The 18,676-nt window shown below is 47.2% G+C and overlaps 1 protein-coding gene across 3 annotated transcripts in view; it reads left to right on the top strand.

Moving 5' to 3' along the window:
- Positions 1–18,676, top strand: part of FOXN1 (forkhead box N1) — a 530,094-nt gene that overhangs the window by 444,352 nt on the left and 67,066 nt on the right. The gene's annotated exons all lie outside the window — the stretch shown is intronic.

Genomic DNA, 18,676 nt, shown 5'->3' with positions numbered 1-18,676 from the left:
GTACAGTCACAAATTTAACTTGAGAAGCTTACCCACTGGTGGTAAAAATTGGGCAAACTTGCATATGGAGATGTGTACTGGGGAAACTCACATGCTGAAGTGGTAATGCAAGGTCAAGTTTCATTGTTGGAGTCACAACAAGAAAGAGCTAAAGGTCTACCTGCCACACATTCTCTATAACAACATATATCACACAACTGATATGGAAGGAATTATCTCACTGCATTTTATCAGGGATAAAGGTACACTTCTGCGCTACAGGATAGTTACCATGAGCATGAAGATATTGTTCGGAAAGGCCTCACCCACTGTTAACAAGATATCAATACAGTGGTCTCAACCTCATTGGGGAGGGGGATCATCAGACCACTGTCCAGGTCGTCTGTGGGGTCCAGTTAATCCTAAAACAGCCTAAGTGTAAACCTAAAGATTTCTATTATTATAGAGTACACTTGATTGGATTAAAATGTGAGGGTGCTACTGAGAGCTTCTGTCTCAAGCATCACATCAAACTATAATTGCCAACATGTTTCGGCCTCATTTGAATCACTCAAAGGACAGTCTTAGGCTTTTTCCAGGGCATCTAGGTAGCCCTAAAGTCAGTCATTCATGCACCCTAGGTAAGAGTAGGTCTTACCTGTCAGTCTACCGTCTTCACCATATATTATTTGTGTTGTTTGCCATGCAGACACATCGGGGAGGAGCCTCTCCAGCAGTTAGACATTCATCAGTAGACCCCACCATCCGATACATCCGGAACATCGGGGCTCTTCGTTAAGATACTTTTAGATCTGCTTGTTTTTAAACTTTTAAACTTATCTGCTATGTGACATTGTGGCTACTGGTGCTTCTGCCTTGAGTAGTGCTGCCTCCCCGTTCCGCTGCAAGCATTTCCTGATCGATTGTTGCATAGGGAGGCAGACTCCACTATAGTACACACTTCCGGTTTACCGGGAAGGAGGGACCAGTGGGTAGGCAACGGTCTAGTATTCTCACTAGCACCGCTATTTAATTCGCATGTGTACGCAGATGCGCGAGTAGACTGTCGTCCGGTACATCGGGGCTCTTTGTTAAGATGCTTTTAGGTCTGCTTGTTTTTAAACTTTTAAACTTATATGCTCTTTGACATTGTGGCTACTGGTGCTTCTGCCTTGAGTGGTGCTGCCTCCCCCTTCCGCTGTGAGCATTTCCTGCTCGATTTTTGCAGAGGTAGGCAGACTCCACTATAGTACACAGTTCCGGTTTGCCAGGAAGGAGGGACCAGTGGGCAGACAGCTGTGTAGTGTTCTCACTAGCACCGCTATTTAATTCACATGTGTACGCAGACGTACTCAGCGGGTGCGACACTGGTGTGCCAAAGGCAAGCCCATCTGTGTCCGGATGGTGCCCGGCGCACAGGACTCTGGCTGTTTGAAGACAGATCAATCCAAAACTCTCTCCTACACTACTGAAGCCTTATTAAAGATGAGAAACGGTGAGAGTTATTGTTTAAGTGCTATCTTCCCCTCTGAGATTGGGAATGAATATTCACAATATACTTGCACTTCTTGTGGCTACTTTATTCCCCTTTGCTTAAATCCCTCTAGGACATCTAGGACATACGGGGCTGACAAATTTAATAAGCACCCGGGCACTTCTAGCACCGGAAAAATGGAGAGGCATGGGGTCTACTTCTAAATGCTTGCTCCCTTATTAAACATAAAGTGGAGTTCGCTATTTTTCCAGCGGAGGTTGAACCCGATTGGGTCTTTATTACTGAAATGTGGGCTAATACAGCCTCAGGACCCGACCTAATTGATGCTATTCTGGATAACTACTCTATTCAGGGGGCAGACAGGGTGGGACGCATGGGGGGGCTGGCGATTGTCTTCAAATCACAGTTTAAATGCCTGATAGATTCAGGACTCAACCCCCAATCCTGTGAAGCCACTCATTTTAAACGTATTCTTTCAGCCGACTCCTCATTTGGGGGGCTGCTGATCTACAGACACCCAGGTCCAAGACTGCCGTTCCTTCAGGAACTTAAACTGCTACTAGATCCTTTTATAGTGGAGAACTGGCTAACCACTCTGGGTGACTATAATTTTCATCTAGAAGAGATGGATAACCAAGATTCTAGTGCTCTATTAGAGATGTTCTCTAGTCTTGGTCTGCATCAACTAGTAACTGCTCCAACTCACAAGGCGGGACACACGCTGGATGGAATCTTTACCAATGATATAAGAATTACTTATCAAAAAACTATTCCTATCTTTTGGACCGACCATAGCGCAGTTTCTTTTGATCCCTCACTTCCATCTATCGTTAGTAAGTTCAGAACTCCTCACCCTCTGGACAAATCTAGAAATTGGAAAGGGGTCGCAGCAGAGACCCTAGCGAATACTCTAAATAATATTCCCTACATAATTCAAGAGGATCCCAATAATGGGGCAGAGGCCTTTGCGACATGGCTCGAATCTACAGCTAATATACTGGCCCCTCTAATGACACATTCCCTCAAAAAACAGCTCCCTTCGGCTTCCTGGTTCAATGATAGACTCAGGTTGCTTAAACAAGCCTGCCGTCGTTCTGAGCAGGCCTGGAGAAAAACCCTAGATGAGCAATTAAGAGTGCCATATAAAATAAGTATCAAGAAATAAAAGCTTGCATTGGTGGAAGAAAATGCAAATACTGTAAGAATAAAATTGAAAATTCATCTTCCACAAAAGATCTATTTGTTAGTACAACAGCTCTCGACTTCTCAAGCCAGAGCAGAACCAGAGACTTCACAAACTTTCTGTTATCAGCTACCATCTTTTTTACATTCTAAAATCATAGATATCTATATAGGTTTTGATCCTAACTCCAGGCTGTCAAGTCACTCATCGGTATCCAGGGGGCACCCCCACGGGGTGCCATCTGGTCCCATCATCAAGACCAGAGGTTTCTCAACATTTTCTAATCTTTTGCCCCTATTGGTTGCACAATTTCTGTTGAGAACCCATGCAGGATAACCCCCAGATTCTTGCCCACCAGCAGTTCTCCATTTGGCAGCTAACATTATGGCACAGCCTCTCTGTAAACTCATGAATAATGTGATCCTATCTGGATCCTAACCTCGCAGCTGGAAGCAAGCCATTATTAGGCCTCTCTTAAAAAAAATATCTAATAAGAACTATCATCCCATATCCCTGATTCCAGTTCCCTCAAAGATTTTGGAGCTGCATCTCAACATCCAGCTGATGGAAATTGCTGAACAGCAATTGTGGCTTAATGACTCCCAGTTCGGATTCAGGAAAAACCATGGGACGGAAACTGCCTTAACATTTGCCACTGTTTACATCAGGCATACTGTGGATGAAGGACAGGGTGTGGTGCTGATACTCCTAGATCTGTCAGCAGCATTTATTTATTTAGTTTTATGTTCTTTATTTTACAGAGTTTTATATAGCGCGAACTTGACCCGAATCGGGTATCAGAGCGCTTTACATAGCACCAGTTGCATTACATGAGGACACATTCATTTTTTGTTAGGCACAGGGAGATTAAGTGATTTGCCCAGAATCACAGGATGTTCAGCGTCCTTGCCGAGACTCGAACCCAGTTCCCCAGCTTCAAGGTCGACCGCCCTAGCCGTTAGACCAACTCCTCTCCCCTTTAACACCATCTCACCTATACTGCTGCTGAACAGACTTCAGAGTCTTGGCAACTCTCATCAAGCACGAGCCCTCCTGTCCTCATTTTTGACAGGAAGATCTCAAAGGGTGAAATGACAGCAATTTCACTCTGATTCCTTTGTTCTACCCTGTGGAGTGCCGCAGGGCTCATCACTGAGCCCCACACTTTTCACTCTTTATGTGGCACCTCTAGCGACTGTGATCCGCTCCTTGTTTGGAGGTAGTGTCATATGCAGACGACACGCAGATTATGGTGTCAACCCCCAAGGGCTCAGGTTCAATATCAGAAAATATTCTCGGTTGCATGACTAAAGTGGCAAAATGGATGTCTGGTAACGTCTTGAAGCTTAATGGGAATAAGACAGACGTTTTGATATTCGGATCAGGGACATCAAAGTGCAATAGCAAGTGCTGGCCCCAGTCCTTAGATGCTGTCCTGTCCCGGGCAAGAAGACTAAGAATCTTGGAATTCTGATGGACACTGAACTTAACTTTAATGTCCAAATGAATCGCACCATCTCCGTGTGTACCTGGATTATACGGATGCTCAATAAAATCTTCTCCTTCATCCAACAGCCAGCATGTATACAGGTAGCTCTTACCTTGGTAATGTCCAGACTCGACAACTGCAACTCGCTGTACCTTGACGCCAATAAGAACACGCAGAATAAACTCCAGATGGTGCAGAATACATTGGCTAGACTTGTTCTGGACATTCCCAAAAGACAATCTGCTGGGAAGGGATTAGAATCCCTGCACTGGCTCCCCATCAATAAACGCATTCGCTTTAAGTCACTCAGCATGATACACAAGTCACTTTATCTCCCTTACCCTTCAAGATTAAAAACTATGTTTAGTTGGCACTCCCCCAGCAGACCTCTCCGATCATCGTTCCAACAAAGGCTGGTGGTACCGAGAACTAAAAAGAGGAAATGGGGCAACAGAGCATTCTCTGTGGCCGCAACAAACACTGGAATTCCCTTCCCCTTGACTTAAGAGCCATCCCCCTTCTTCTACCATTCAGAAAGGCTCTTAATACATGGCTTTTTTCTGTCTAGCTTTCTATCTGGGGTGGATTTATTGTCTTTTTCTTTCCAGACGGCTGTTCTTCAGCGCCTTGATGCCTTAGGGTGATTGCTGCGCTTTATAAATTTCAAATAAAAAATCAAGGTTCAGGTTCTGGCTGACAACCCATGGCAGCTGCAATCAGGTTGGTAGAGTGACACAATGCAAAGGTATGGTTTTTCTGAGTAATTCATTTACCTCTATGGGACAATCTAAGGAACGAGAGGCCTATTTTGCATTGTTTGCTTTGTCTAAGAGTACTCCAGTATGTGTAGGTGTGACCAATTTCTCCACACAATACTAATGTGTATTTCTCCTCAATAATTTGTTTACCCCACCGGATCTGTCCGACTAACCTAGCAGCCTTATATACATTGTAGACAGTTTCGAAGAATTCTTTCACGTATTGCTTAAAGGATGCCTTTTCAAAGCTCACAAGATTCCATAGTTTCTAGGGAGCTTTAAGTCTGAGAACTTTTGTCCTGATGAAACCCAAAGACTAACTACGGGTCAAATCATCGACATCTCCTCCCAATGTTGCTTTCAAAACATGTTACGGTTTAGCAGGAGATACCATATATGAAAAGACAGGATCTCTGCTTACGTTTGTTTGACATAAAGTCATATACAACCTTGGAATCTGTTCACTGCCTTGTTCTATGTTGTTGTGTATATATTAGTTTACTGTCTGAGCACTGCGTCGTCTTCACTCATTTTGATACTTAATGAAATATATAGTGTCCTGTATCCTTTTTTCAATATTATTAATTATGATACAAGTTTGATGCTAATTGAGTTTATACAATTTCAAAGCAAGTGTACGTTTTGGTGAATGAGTCCCACAGGACATATCTCAGAGTTTTATATAGCAGAACCTCAACTCAGATTGCTGTACATGAGCACCAGTTGCGTTACAGACAGACACATAGATTTTTGTTAGGCACGGGGAGATTAAGTGATTTTCCCAGAATCAATGGATGTTAAGCGTCACTGCCAAAACTTGAAACCAGTTCCCCAGCTTTGAGATCGACCGCTCTAGCCGTTAAGTCACAATGGGTTGGCTTATTACGTGTACTCAGGTTCTCCTGGGCAATCAGGGCAGTCCTTGTGTTGTTTACATAAGTTGCCTGAAAAGCACTTTAAAAACTAATCAAGACGTTTTTGCCACACAGTGTACATCTGAAAATGTGGAATGTTCCAACCACCATTATGGGCAATAATGCACTTGTCAATCGGCGAACAGAACAACTACAATGTTCTGACAGCAGATAAAGGTGCAGTCTATTTCACTTTACCTCATTTTTGTATGGTACAACATAAATCAAATAGGAAAGCACAGGGTTGGCTGAGAGGGGCACTGGGGACAATAAACAAACTCCTGCCTCTTTCCTTCCTTAGAGCCGAATCTACAATTACGACAAGGTCAAGTCTTTTTAGGTATTATAGGAATGCGATCGCCAAAGTGCTGATCCTGCAACCTTGCCACATCCTCCAGAGCAAATTAAGTGGAGGCGGCTGCTTTTGAAGCAGTAAGGCTTTCAATGACCATCAACTGAAAGTCAATTAAAGACTTGAGCCTTCCCTGGTAGTCTTGCGATAAACAACATGCGCATTGTATGTTGCCATCAAGATCAGGGGGGTAAAGAGCATTTTATAACAAGTGCAAGTGTTACAACTCTCATTGTATGGCTGAAGAACCTGGTTTTCGTATCCACTCTGCAAATGTACTTTTACTCAAGTATACAGGTGGGCTTGTGATCTTCAGCTATCTGAACCCAAACCGTACTGGGTAAGTGCTCTCATCGTGAAGTGTAGTGAGCACGTACATATCACGCCTATTAGATAACTTCACAGCGAGCAGTCCCTTGGCGCAGAGAACTTTGTGAGCAGGTGAGCTCCTCATAAAATCTCAAATTGCTATCACCAAAGTCACTGTAATAATGCGTAAGAGCATCAAATTATGAGACAGGGTTGACTAAATTATTAAGTAAAGCGCAGCACATTTTTTAATACTATTACTTTTACTATTATCTTTTTCATTTGTATACTTGTAAACATGATAACACTGCCTGTCCAAAAACTTCACCTCATTAGTACACACTTAGCAATCTAAAGCAGAAATAAGCAACTAAAAGATGACGGCCCTATGTGCAGTGCCATTCACTGCATACACATATATATATACTGCATGTGCCACATAAATCTACCATCTGCTGCATAATCTGTTCATGGTAGACTTATATGGCATATGCAGTATTTGTACATATGTTTTTTAGAAGTGTGTGCTTTCTCCTGGGGAGTACTATCTACCTCCCAGGGGAAAACATACATTTAGAGAAAAATATATACTGGTCCCCAAAGGGGGTCGACCCATGTGCTGAGGGGGGACCCACTACCTGCTTTTTTTTGTTTTTGGTTTAAATGTGTGGTTCCCCTGGGGCGATTCCACATCTACGCAGCCCTTTTTAAAAAAAAGAAGAAATTCTCCGGTGAGGATCCCTTGGAGCCAATGGTTGACACACACACTGGGGAGTAAGTGCAGCTGTCAGCCACTGTCCGACGGCCGCACCGAAAGGATTAATATAGCCCTGATGTATACTTGAGACATGGAGGGTGAAAGATTTAATAATAGATGGTAGGGATCATCTTAACCAGCCACCCATTTTTTTCATCAATGGTGTTAACATGAGTAGAAAGAGGAGCAAGGTACAATCGGAAGGTTAAACATACAATTCTTAACTAACCTTTAGTGAATCTGCTGTGGCCCTTGAATAAGGATTTCCTTTGCAGTTCCATATCCATTACAACAAAAACTTCACATCACGGTCATTAGAGCAATTCTGATTACCAGTCTAAAAGTTTCCCCCTCACCCCTTTGAGATTTAGCTACCTCGACAAAAGACTCAACATACTACAATACCCCATCCTAGCATGCATAGAAAAATACACATTACATCACACCATGACAATAAGCACATATTATAAATAAGACCTAAGTTAATTGGTAACCAGGAATATACAAGGGCGCTCAACAAATTGGGGAAAGTATTCTATGCAACGTCTCCAGTGGTGCTCCAAGGGGAAGAAGGGTTGGTTACCATACAACCCAACACAGTCCACAGATGCAGATAATTATCCACAGATGCAGATGACAAAATCACACAATAATCTTCACCGAGCACTCAATTAATTCAATACTGTCCATGTTAAGTCTTTATCCAAATTAGTGTTTCTCAATCGGCACAATTAAATCCGTATTTCTGTATTCTGTATCCATACAAACGCCAGTTCATAAAGTCTTCCAAATTAGTATTTTATTGTTCCAATATTCGATCCAAAGAAAAAAGCAGCCGTCGTGTTCAAATCTTAACACATTTGACTTCTTCAGGGCTGCAACCCAAATAATAATATAAAAGTATATTACTGATACATCCATTTACATATTCAATTGTAGGCTTAGTCTTGAAGGAAAGGTACAAACGCAATAATCACCCTGTGCTCTCAGAAAAGAATAGAACCAAATACCCAGTAAAGATCTACCTCAAAGTGAATAACGCTCAATAATTGCTTATAAGTCTACAAATAACAACCTCTCATAAAAACCAACCTCAAATAATGTATTGGAGCCTCATAAATATTAAGGTCCAACCAGCGACTAATCCGCAAGTCAACAATCGTCCAAATCTGACACTCACCCTGAAAAAAAAGTATATATATAATTAAATTTCCTCAAATCCAGCTCTAATAATTCAACCTGGTACCCAACACCAATTTAGTCAGTCATCAAAACATATAAGCCTCACTAATGTCCTCGCACATTAATCATAATTCAAGTCATTACCTCTCGCCCATATAGTAATACAACATGTCTAATGGGCAATCAAAACAGTCTGATTCCTCATTAAATCTATACCCAATCTAAAGTAAAAAGGTATGAAATAGCGTATATAGAGGCTCCCGCGGTATGACCGTTTGCAATTAGCTCATTTCAAAATCTTCTGAAATAAAAAATGAACTCACCATTCAAATACTGTTAGACCTGACATCATTGGCTTGAGTCTCTCCTCCATTTTTTCTGTTTGCCTCCACTGTTTTACGATGTTTTGCTGGATAATGCTTTGGGTACCGTGCCACTGCTGATCAGTGCCACGGCGCAAGTGCTCCCTATGTTAAATTGATGTATCGATTGAATTCCATGTTTGGCTTATTTGGTTTACTGTCAGTCCCTAGTCTAGTGCACCAGGAATGCCGGGGCTTGTAAATACAAATGCCGCTCATGGGCTTGCAGCACGTGTTGTGCCACCCACCAGAGCAGCCTCGTAAAAGAATGTCTACGGGTCGGTCATTGCGAGACCTACGTGCAGTCTGGTACTGTCACGCGGGCTGCGCAAGTACACCTACTTGCCAGTCCCTCGAACCTTCCCTTAACTTCATGTTAGTCACCCCTATGGTAGGCCCGCGGGCAGGGTGCATTGTAAGTATAAGGTAGGACAGGCCTGACCAAGTTGGCATGTCCTAATAGTGAATTACAGCCATATTCGTTTTTCACTATTGCGAGGTAACCTGCTCTCCATTAGCTAGAATGGGCTGCCAGGATTATTAATGCTATAATCCTAGCTGGCTCGGGGAGCATGGTGCAATGTCGAGTTTGGTATCCCTGAACTCGGGGTTTAATTACGCATCCATTGGTATGGATGGTTTTTGGACTCTGGGTTTGAAAATAGCACTTTTAGAAAGTGGCTATTTTCTTCTCTAACTATTTCTGGTTTCTGCTGGTTTGGTGTGTGTGTGACAGGAGCTGGGTGGCTCCAGAGATCTGATGAGTCAGTGTGGGATGAGTGGGACATTTGCGTTGAGAGTAGGGGGAGAGTAGTTGCTGATAGCCTTGCCCTGCCTGATACAATGTTGGCTCCACCTCCTGCCAGGCGACTGATGGCTCTGTGCCTGCCATGGACGATCCTGGCCCCACCTCCTACCAGGAGGCCGATAGCTCTGCTCCTGCCAGTGACAATGCTGGCTCCACCTCCTGCTGGGCGTCTGAGGACCTAGCCCTGCTCAGTGAATAGGCCAGGTGCCTCTGCCTGGCTCCACCCACAACAGACCCACGATGTTGGGAAATCCCCCTGCATGGACAAAGGGATCAAAGCCAAAAAGGGGTATAAGAGAAGGACCCCTGAACCAAGAATTTAGATCACTTCTGACAAGGAACCCTGAAACTAAGGACAAGAGGCCTGCTGATCTAAGGACTTGCCTACCCCTTCTGCCGGTGTGCTGTTTGCTGGGGGGAATCCTGCAGTGCTTCTTTATTTTTTCCAAGGAACCAGGAGAGAGGAACTGTGTGTGTACTCTCACGCTTGCTAAGAAAATCTCCAAGGACTGGAAGAGTGCCAGTCTCCTGCTGAAGTCACAGGGCTAAAGGACTTCATCTGCTTAAAGTGCTATTTGCTCGAACCTGTGAACCCAGCACCTCTGAAAGAACCAGCAATCTCGACGCCGACGGACGTCGCCGAATCCAGCTCGACATAGTGAGTAACGGCTCCAGTGTCCCGCTTCCTCGACGCCGGCCGCCGGGCCCGATCGACGCCAACAGCAACGGCAGTGAGTAGTGAGTTCGGCTCCAGCTCCAAGGGACCTCGTGTCTGCACCGCTGCTGATCGCATCGACCTCGTGCCCTCTCGACGTCGTGAGCGCTGCTCACTCTTGCAACTGCATCATCGACAACGACGCCTGCTGAGGCCTGATCGACACCGAAGACGCGACGCCGGATTGCTCGACGCTGCTGATCATCGTGTGCTTCATTTTCCTAAGGTACTGTGTTGCTAGGGGTCCGTGTGACTCCGGGCTCGACGTAGCGCTCCTCGCGGTCGACGCCGAACCTTTGGATTAACTTTGCCTCGACGTCGTGTAACCCCCGTGTGGGTTACCTTGTTGCCAAGAACTGTGTTTCCAGGAAGAAGAGTTGCTTTGATACGAAAGACTTTGTGCTACAGAAGAAACTACATTTGAACTACTATTTTCCCTTCCAAGATTATTTATTAAGATTGTGTATATTTTTGTCGTTATTTGGTCTTGTGCTAAGCCTTATATAAAGATCCTTATTTTTATAATACTACGGTGTCGTGTCCATTTGTAGTGTATTCACTTTATTACTGTATGTGGTCATAAATGCTTAACGCACAGCCTCTGAGATAAGCCTGTCTGCTCTGCCAAGCTACCAAGGGGGTGAGCAGGGGTTATCAAAGGGTGTGATCCCCTTGCCCTGACTAGAATAGGTGTGTCCCTATTTGTCAGAAGTGTATACCTCTGCCAACTAGAGACAGCCAGTTCTAACATTGGACGCAGCGGTGAGCATTTGAACCTTGCATTTATGACCCATGTGCAGTGATTAGTGTGCGCTACATAGTGTAAGCAGACCATAGCGCAGCCACAATCTACTTGGAAGGATTCTATTTTTGGTTCTCCGCTTTTCTGAAGCTTGATTTTTTTAACACTGCCAGTTTTGACCATGAGTGACACCGGAGTCACTACCCCTGTTGTTGTTGTGGAGGAATTTGATAGAAACAAGATCGAAGATTACAGCAGAAAGCAATTAGACCATTATTGCAAGCAGTTCAACGTTCCTACCAAGAGCTGCAGAAACAAACCAGAAGTTGTCAAAGCATTGCAAGCCTGGTTGGAGTGCAGAGATCCCACTGATCCGGTGGTGGTACCGCCAGTGGAAGGGGATGAGGAGGCGCCAGTGAATGGGCCTGTGTCCTCTCCCGGAAGAAGTGTTTCCTCCAAAGGTCTTTCCCCTGAAGAACGAGAAGAAAGGGTGAAGGAGCATGCATACAACATGGAAATGGCAAGGCTAAAGATAAATGGGCAGTCGGAGTTAGAAAATGCAAGAGGTAGGAGAGAGGCTGATTTGGAGACCAAAAGGTTGGAGTTTGAGAGAGAAAAGTTAGCTTTGGAGCGTGATACCAAGTTGAGGGAGTTGGACATCCAAGCTAAGAAGTTAGAATTGAATCCCTCTGGTGGCAGCATTCCATCTGTGCCTGCAGAAAGTAGGTTTTATTTCCCCAAAGATGTGATAAAAGATTATCATAGGAACGAAGATATTGGTCAGTGGTTTAAAGCATATGAGTTAGCATTGTTGGCCCACTGGGTCCCTGAGAAGGATTGGGGAGAGGGGTTGTGGAGTCGCTTTGTGAATGAGGGAAAAGATACCCTGTTAGACATGCCTGTTGAGGATAGGATGTCGTATGCTCATATGAAAGATGCTTTAATGTTGCGGTATGGCCTAACCCCCGAGAAGTACAGACAAGCTTTTAGAGAATGTAAGAAGTTGCCTGGTACGACGTGGGTTGAATATGTGTCTTATTTTTGCAGAGCCATGGATAGTTGGGTAAAGGGCAGCAAGGTGGAAAGTTATGAAGCTCTTTATGATTTGTTTGCTTGGGAGCATTTGTCTAAAAACTGTTTTCCAGAGCTGCGCCAGCACCTTATTGATAGCAAGATATCTAACCCTAGAAAACTTGCTGAGGAGGCGGACCGCTGGGTCAGTACCAGGGTCCACAAGGGTCCAGTGGAAGACTCAGCCAAAGGTGGGCAGGGTCCCCAGCAGAAGAGTGGGGGGGGGGGGGGCAAGGGTAAACAGAAGGAGTCCCAGAAAGGGCCCCAAAGTAATCCCCAAGGGAACCAAGGGAAAGGTTCCCAGCCTCCCCCTGAGAAGAAGCCAGGGGCCCCGACGGGTAAACCTGTTCATAGGGGCCCCCTAACCTGCTACGTTTGTGGGCAGGTGGGACACCGGTATTATGACCCCCAGTGTCCCATGAAGAATTCGAATGCACCGCCGCGTGCACCCCCCGTCAGTTGGTGAGTGTAGCCCTGGGAGGGGAAGAGATGGTTGTCCCTGGTGGGAGGGTCCCGCGGAAATGTCCCTGGTCTCGCAAGGAGACATGCAAATGGTCCCTCCACCCCCTCTGCCTAGTAACATTAGTAAATATAGGCAGTGGGTGACCATTAATGGCCATAGAGTGGAAGCTCTCAAAGACACCGGAGCGAGTGTGACAGCTGTTAAGTGTCACTTGGTGTCCAGAGAGCAGGTGGTTCCCCACGCATTCTACCCCGTGATAGCTGCTGACAACTCCCAGAAAGAGTGTGAGGTAGCTCAGGTTTCCTTTGAATGGGGGGGAGTTTCAGGAACTCTTCAGGTTGCTGTGAGGCCCGCCATGCCTGTCGATTGTCTCCTGGGCAATGATTTAGAAGACTCCCCTTGGGCTAAGGTGGAGAGGGAGACACATTTGAGAATGTTGGGTGTGCCAGAGTGGGTGTGTGCAAGCACTCGATCGATGACAGCGAGTAAGGGTGTTGATGGGGTCCCGGAGCCTGAAAGTACGGCCCAGGACCCAGCTGTGAAGAGAAGAGGCAGGAGGCGCGGGGAACCGGCCCCTGTAGTTCCCGTGGTCCAGGAGGAGGTAGACCCTGAGGGGGATGCCCTGGAGCCCACAGGGGAACAAATTGCCGAACTGGGAGACCTGCCCGAGCTGACCCATTGGCAGCAGGAGGATGGTCCCTCCAGGGAGGAATTCTGTGCCGAACAGAAAGTGTGCCCTTCTCTTGTGGGTATGAGGCAGCAGGCCTCAGCCCAATCCTCAGGTGATCAGTCAGGGTCACATTTTGTCTACTGGGAAAACAACCTCCTGTATAGTGAGCCTAAGGCTGCTGAGCCTGGGTCAGCCCGTGTGCTGGTGGTACCCCAGCGCTTTAGAGCCTTCCTACTGAGTTTGGCTCATGACGTTCCTTTAGCTGGACATCTGGGGCAGGACAAGACCTATGACAGGCTTGTCACCCATTTTTATTGGCCTCAGATGCGCAGGGATGTAGACCTCCATTGTAAGACTTGTCACACTTGCCAAGCAAGTGGGAAAAGCGGAAGGAAGCAGAAGGCTCCCCTCCAACCTTTTCCAGTGGTCAGTACCCCCTTTGACCGGGTGGGGATTGACATTGTTGGGCCCCTGGACCCCAAGACAGCCCTGGGCAACAGGTTTATCCTGGTCTTGGTGGACCACGCCACACGGTACCCGGAAGCCATCCCTCTCCGAACAGTGACGGCCCCCGTGGTGGGACGGGCACTGATGGGTGTTTTCTCCCGGATGGGGTTCCTCAGAGAGGTGGTGTCAGACAGGGGCACCAACTTCATTTCGAACTATATGAAGTCTCTGTGGAAGGAGTGTGGGGTAACCTACAAGTTCACCACTCCTTACCACCCTCAAGCTAATGTGTTAGTTGAGAGATTCAACCGGACCCTTAAAGGCATGATCATGGGTCTTGAAGAACCAATGAGGCGGAAATGGGACGTCCTCTTGCCATGCCTGTTGTTTGCTTACCGTGAGGTGCCGCAGAAGTCTCTAGGGCTCAGCCCCTTTGAGCTTTTGTATGGTCACCCGGTAAGAGGACCTTTGAGTCTGGTCAAAGAAGGCTGGGAGCAATCTCCCAGGAAACCTCCCCAGGATGTGTACAGTTACATGCTGGCCTTTAGGAACCAGACTCGGCGCTTCAGAGATCTTGCTCAGGCAAATCTGGAGGCCAGCCAGGAGGAGATGAAGCGTTGGTACGACCGGAATGCCACTCTGGTAGAGCTTCAGCCTGGTCAAGAAGTGTGGGTCATGTCCCCTGTGGAACCTTGTGTGCTCAAGGACAGGTGGACTGGACCGTTTAAGGTTGTGGAGAAGAAGAGCGATGTCACCTACTTGGTGGACTTGAAATCTCCCAGGAACCCCTTGCGGGTCCTGCATGTCAACCGTTTGAAGCCCCACTTAGAAAGGTCCGAAGTGGGCATGCTCCTAGCTACAGATGCTGGAATGGAGGAGAAGAGTGAGCCTCTTCCTGACCTCCTGTGTGCTAAAGAGCAAGATGGGTCAGGGGATGGTGTGGTCCTCTCTGACATACTGACCCTTGAGCAGAAGCAGGATTGTCGCCAACTGTTGGGACAATTCCCTGATCTGTTTTCCTTGGTTCCGGGTGTCACTTATTGGTGTGTCCATGACGTTGACACCGGAGACAGCCCTCCTGTGAAGCACAAGGCTTACAGGGTGACTGACAAGGTCCGAGCATACATTAAGGAGGAGGTCTCCAAAATGTTTGCGTTAGGGGTGGTTGAGTCCTCTAGCAGTCCTTGGGCCAGCCCAGTGGTCTTGGTCCCGAAGGCTGCAGCGCCTGGTGCTTCACCAGAACTTCGGTTCTGTGTGGATTACCAAGGACTCAATTCAGTCACAAAGACTGACGCGCACCCCATCCCCAGAGCTGATGAGCTCATCGATCGGTTGGGGGCTGCCCGGTACCTTAGTACGTTTGATTTAACGTCTGGGTACTGGCAGATCGCCTTGACTGATGGGGCGAAGGAGAGGTCCGCATTCTCCACACCAGATAGGCTATACCAGTTCCGGGTGATGCCCTTTGGGATGAAGAATGCCCCTGCCACCTTCCAGAGGTTGGTCAACCAGGTCTTGGCTGGACTGGAGGATTTCAGTGCCGCCTACCTGGACGACATCGCAGTGTTCAGCGCCAGCTGGGAGGAACACTTGCGCCACCTCCAGGAAGTGTTGTTGGCCCTGCGCAGAGCAGGCCTCACAATCAAAGCCAGTAAGTGCCAGATTGGGCAGGGTTCTGTGGTGTACTTGGGGCACCAAGTAGGGAGCGGCAAGGTTGCCCCCCTGCAACCCAAGATAGATACCATCCTGGCTTGGGCGCCGCCCAAAACCCAAACTCAGGTGAGAGCCTTCTTAGGACTCACGGGTTATTACAGGAGGTTTGTCAAGGATTACGGTAACATTGTGCACCCCTTGACTTCGCTGACTTCCAGGAAGCAGCCACGAAATGTGATCTGGACTGATGCCTGTCAAACGGCCTTCGATACCCTGAAAACTGCAATGTGCACAGCACCTATACTCCAGGCACCCGACTTTTCGAAGGAATTTATTGTCCAGACGGACTCTTCAGAGCATGGCGTGGGGGCTGTTCTAGCTCAGGTGAATGAAGAGGGCCGAGACTTGCCTGTAGCCTTCATCAGTCGGAGGTTACTTCCCAGGGAAACGAGGTGGAGTGCGATAGAGAGAGAAGCATTTGCTGTGGTCTGGGCGCTGAAGAAGCTAAGACCCTACCTGTTTGGGACTCACTTCCGGGTTCAGACAGACCACAGGCCCCTCAGATGGTTGATGCAAATGAGGGGTGAGAATCCGAAACTGTTGAGGTGGTCCATTTCCCTACAGGGGATGGACTTCACGGTGGAACACCGCCCTGGTACAGATCACGCCAATGCTGATGGTCTGTCCAGATTTTTCCACCTTAGTGATGAGAACTCCCTAGGTCAAGGGTAGTTCTCCCCACATTTCAGCTGGAGGGGACACGTGTTAGACCTGACATCATTGGCTTGAGTCTCTCCTCCATTTTTTCTGTTTGCCTCCACTGTTTTACGATGTTTTGCTGGATAATGCTTTGGGCACCGTGCCACTGCTGATCAGTGCCACGGCGCAAGTGCTCCCTATGTTAAATTGATGTATCGATTGAATTCCATGTTTGGCTTATTTGGTTTACTGTCAGTCCCTAGTCTAGTGCACCAGGAATGCCGGGGCTTGTAAATACAAATGCCGCTCGTGGGCTTGCAGCACGTGTTGTGCCACCCACCAGAGCGGCCTTGTAAAAGAATGTCTACGGGTCGGTCATTGCGAGACCTACGTGCAGTCTGGTACTGTCACGCGGGCTGCGCAAGTACACCTACTTGCCAGTCCCTCGAACCTTCCCTTAACTTCATGTTAGTCACCCCTATGGTAGGCCCGCGGGCAGGGTGCATTGTAAGTATAAGGTAGGACAGGCCTGACCAAGTTGGCATGTCCTAATAGTGAATTACAGCCATATTCGTTTTTCACTATTGCGAGGTAACCTGCTCTCCATTAGCTAGAATGGGCTGCCAGGATTATTAATGCTATAATCCTAGCTGGCTCGGGGAGCATGGTGCAATGTCGAGTTTGGTATCCCTGAACTCGGGGTTTAATTACGCATCCATTGGTATGGATGGTTTTTGGACTCTGGGTTAGAAAATAGCACTTTTAGAAAGTGGCTATTTTCTTGTCTAACTATTTCTGGTTTCTGCTGGTTTGGTGTGTGTGTGACAGGAGCTGGGTGGCTCCAGAGATCTGATGAGTCAGTGTGGGATGAGTGGGACATTTGCCTTGAGAGTAGGGGGAGAGTAGTTGCTGATAGCCTGCCCTGCCAGATACAATGCTGGCTCCACCTCCTGCCAGGTGACTGATGGCTCTGTGCCTGCCATGGACGATCCTAGCCCCACCTCCTACCAGGAGGCCGATAGCTCTGCTCCTGCCAGTGACAATGCTGGCTCCACCTCCTGCTGGGCGTCTGAGGACCCAGCCCTGCTCAGTGAATAGGCCAGGTGCCTCTGCCTGCCCCACCCACAACAGACCCAGGATGTTGGGAAATCCCCCTGCATGAACAAAGGGATCAAAGCCAAAAAGGGGTATAAGAGAAGGACCCCTGAACCAAGAATTTAGATCACTTCTGACAAGGAACCCTGAAACCAAGGACAAGAGGCCTGCTGATCTAAGGACTTGCCTACCCCTTCTGCCGGTGTGCTGTTTGCTGGGGGGAATCCTGCAGTGCTTCTTTATTTTTGCCAAGGAACCAGGAGAGAGGAACTGTGTGTGTACTCTCACGCTTGCTAAGAAAATCTCTAAGGACTGGAAGAGTGCCAGTCTCCTGCTGAAGTCACAGGGCTAAAGGACTTCATCTGCTTAAAGGACTATTTGCTGGAACCTGTGAACCCAGCACCTCTGAAAGAACCAGCAATCTCGACGCCGACGGACGTCGCCGAATGCAGCTCGACATAGTGAGTAACGGCTCCAGTGTCCCGCTTCCTCGACGCCGGCCGCCGGGCCCGATCGAAGCCAGCAGCAACGACCAGTGAGTAGTGAGTTCGGCTCCAGCTCCAAGGGACCTCGTGTCTGCACCGCTGCTGATCTCATCGACCTCGTGCCCTCTCGACGCCGTGAGCGCTGCTCACTCTTGCAACTGCATCATCGACAACGACGCCTGCTGAGGCCTGATCGACACCGAAGACGCGACGCCGGATTGCTCGACGCCGCTGATCATCGTGTGCTTCATTTTCCTAAGGTACTGTGTTGCTAGGGGTCCGTGTGACTCCGGGCTCGACGTAGCGCTCCTCGCGGTCGACGCCGAACCTTTGGATTAACTTTGCCTCGACGTCGTGTAACCCCCGTGTGGGTTATATTGTTGCCAAGAACTGTGTTTCCAGGAAGAAGAGTTGCTTTGATACGAAAGACTTTGTGCTACAGAAGAAACTACATTTGAACTACTATTTTCCCTTCCAAGATTATTTATTAAGATTGTGTATATTTTTGTCGTTATTTGGTCTTGTGCTAAGCCTTATATAAAGATCCTTATTTTTATAATACTACGGTGCCGTGTCCATTTGTAGTGTATTCACTTTATTACTGTATGTGGTCATAAATGCTTAACGCACAGCCTCTGAGATAAGCCTGTCTGCTCTGCCAAGCTACCAAGGGGGTGAGCAGGGGTTATCAAAGGGTGTGATCCCCTTGCCCTGACTAGAATAGGTGTGTCCCTATTTGTCAGAAGTTTATACCTCTGCCAACTAGAGACAGCCGGTTCTAACAAATACTTATTCTCACAAAAAGTCCTACTTGGACATTCCTCATTACTCCAAGTCATAGGAACATAGCGTGGACTCACCCCATCTCTTCATTACCTGTGCATTAAATAAACGTCCTGCCTTCAAATCCGAATGGCTCAGAATAAGCCCCTCATCACGAGTACGTGATCTAAGGAATAAAAGTATGAGAGTAATAACTAATACTGTTTAAGCTCACGTCCTTAAGTAATGTATTTATAATACATGGAGAGCACTCTGAGCCCAGTCC

The sequence above is a fragment of the Lissotriton vulgaris genome, chromosome 2_1 (assembly GCF_964263255.1).
Source record: "Lissotriton vulgaris chromosome 2_1, aLisVul1.2, whole genome shotgun sequence".
NCBI classification, from domain to species: Eukaryota; Metazoa; Chordata; class Amphibia; order Caudata; family Salamandridae; genus Lissotriton; species Lissotriton vulgaris.
Note: the sequence above shows the minus strand (reverse complement) of the source record. Positions and strands in the feature narration are given on the sequence as shown.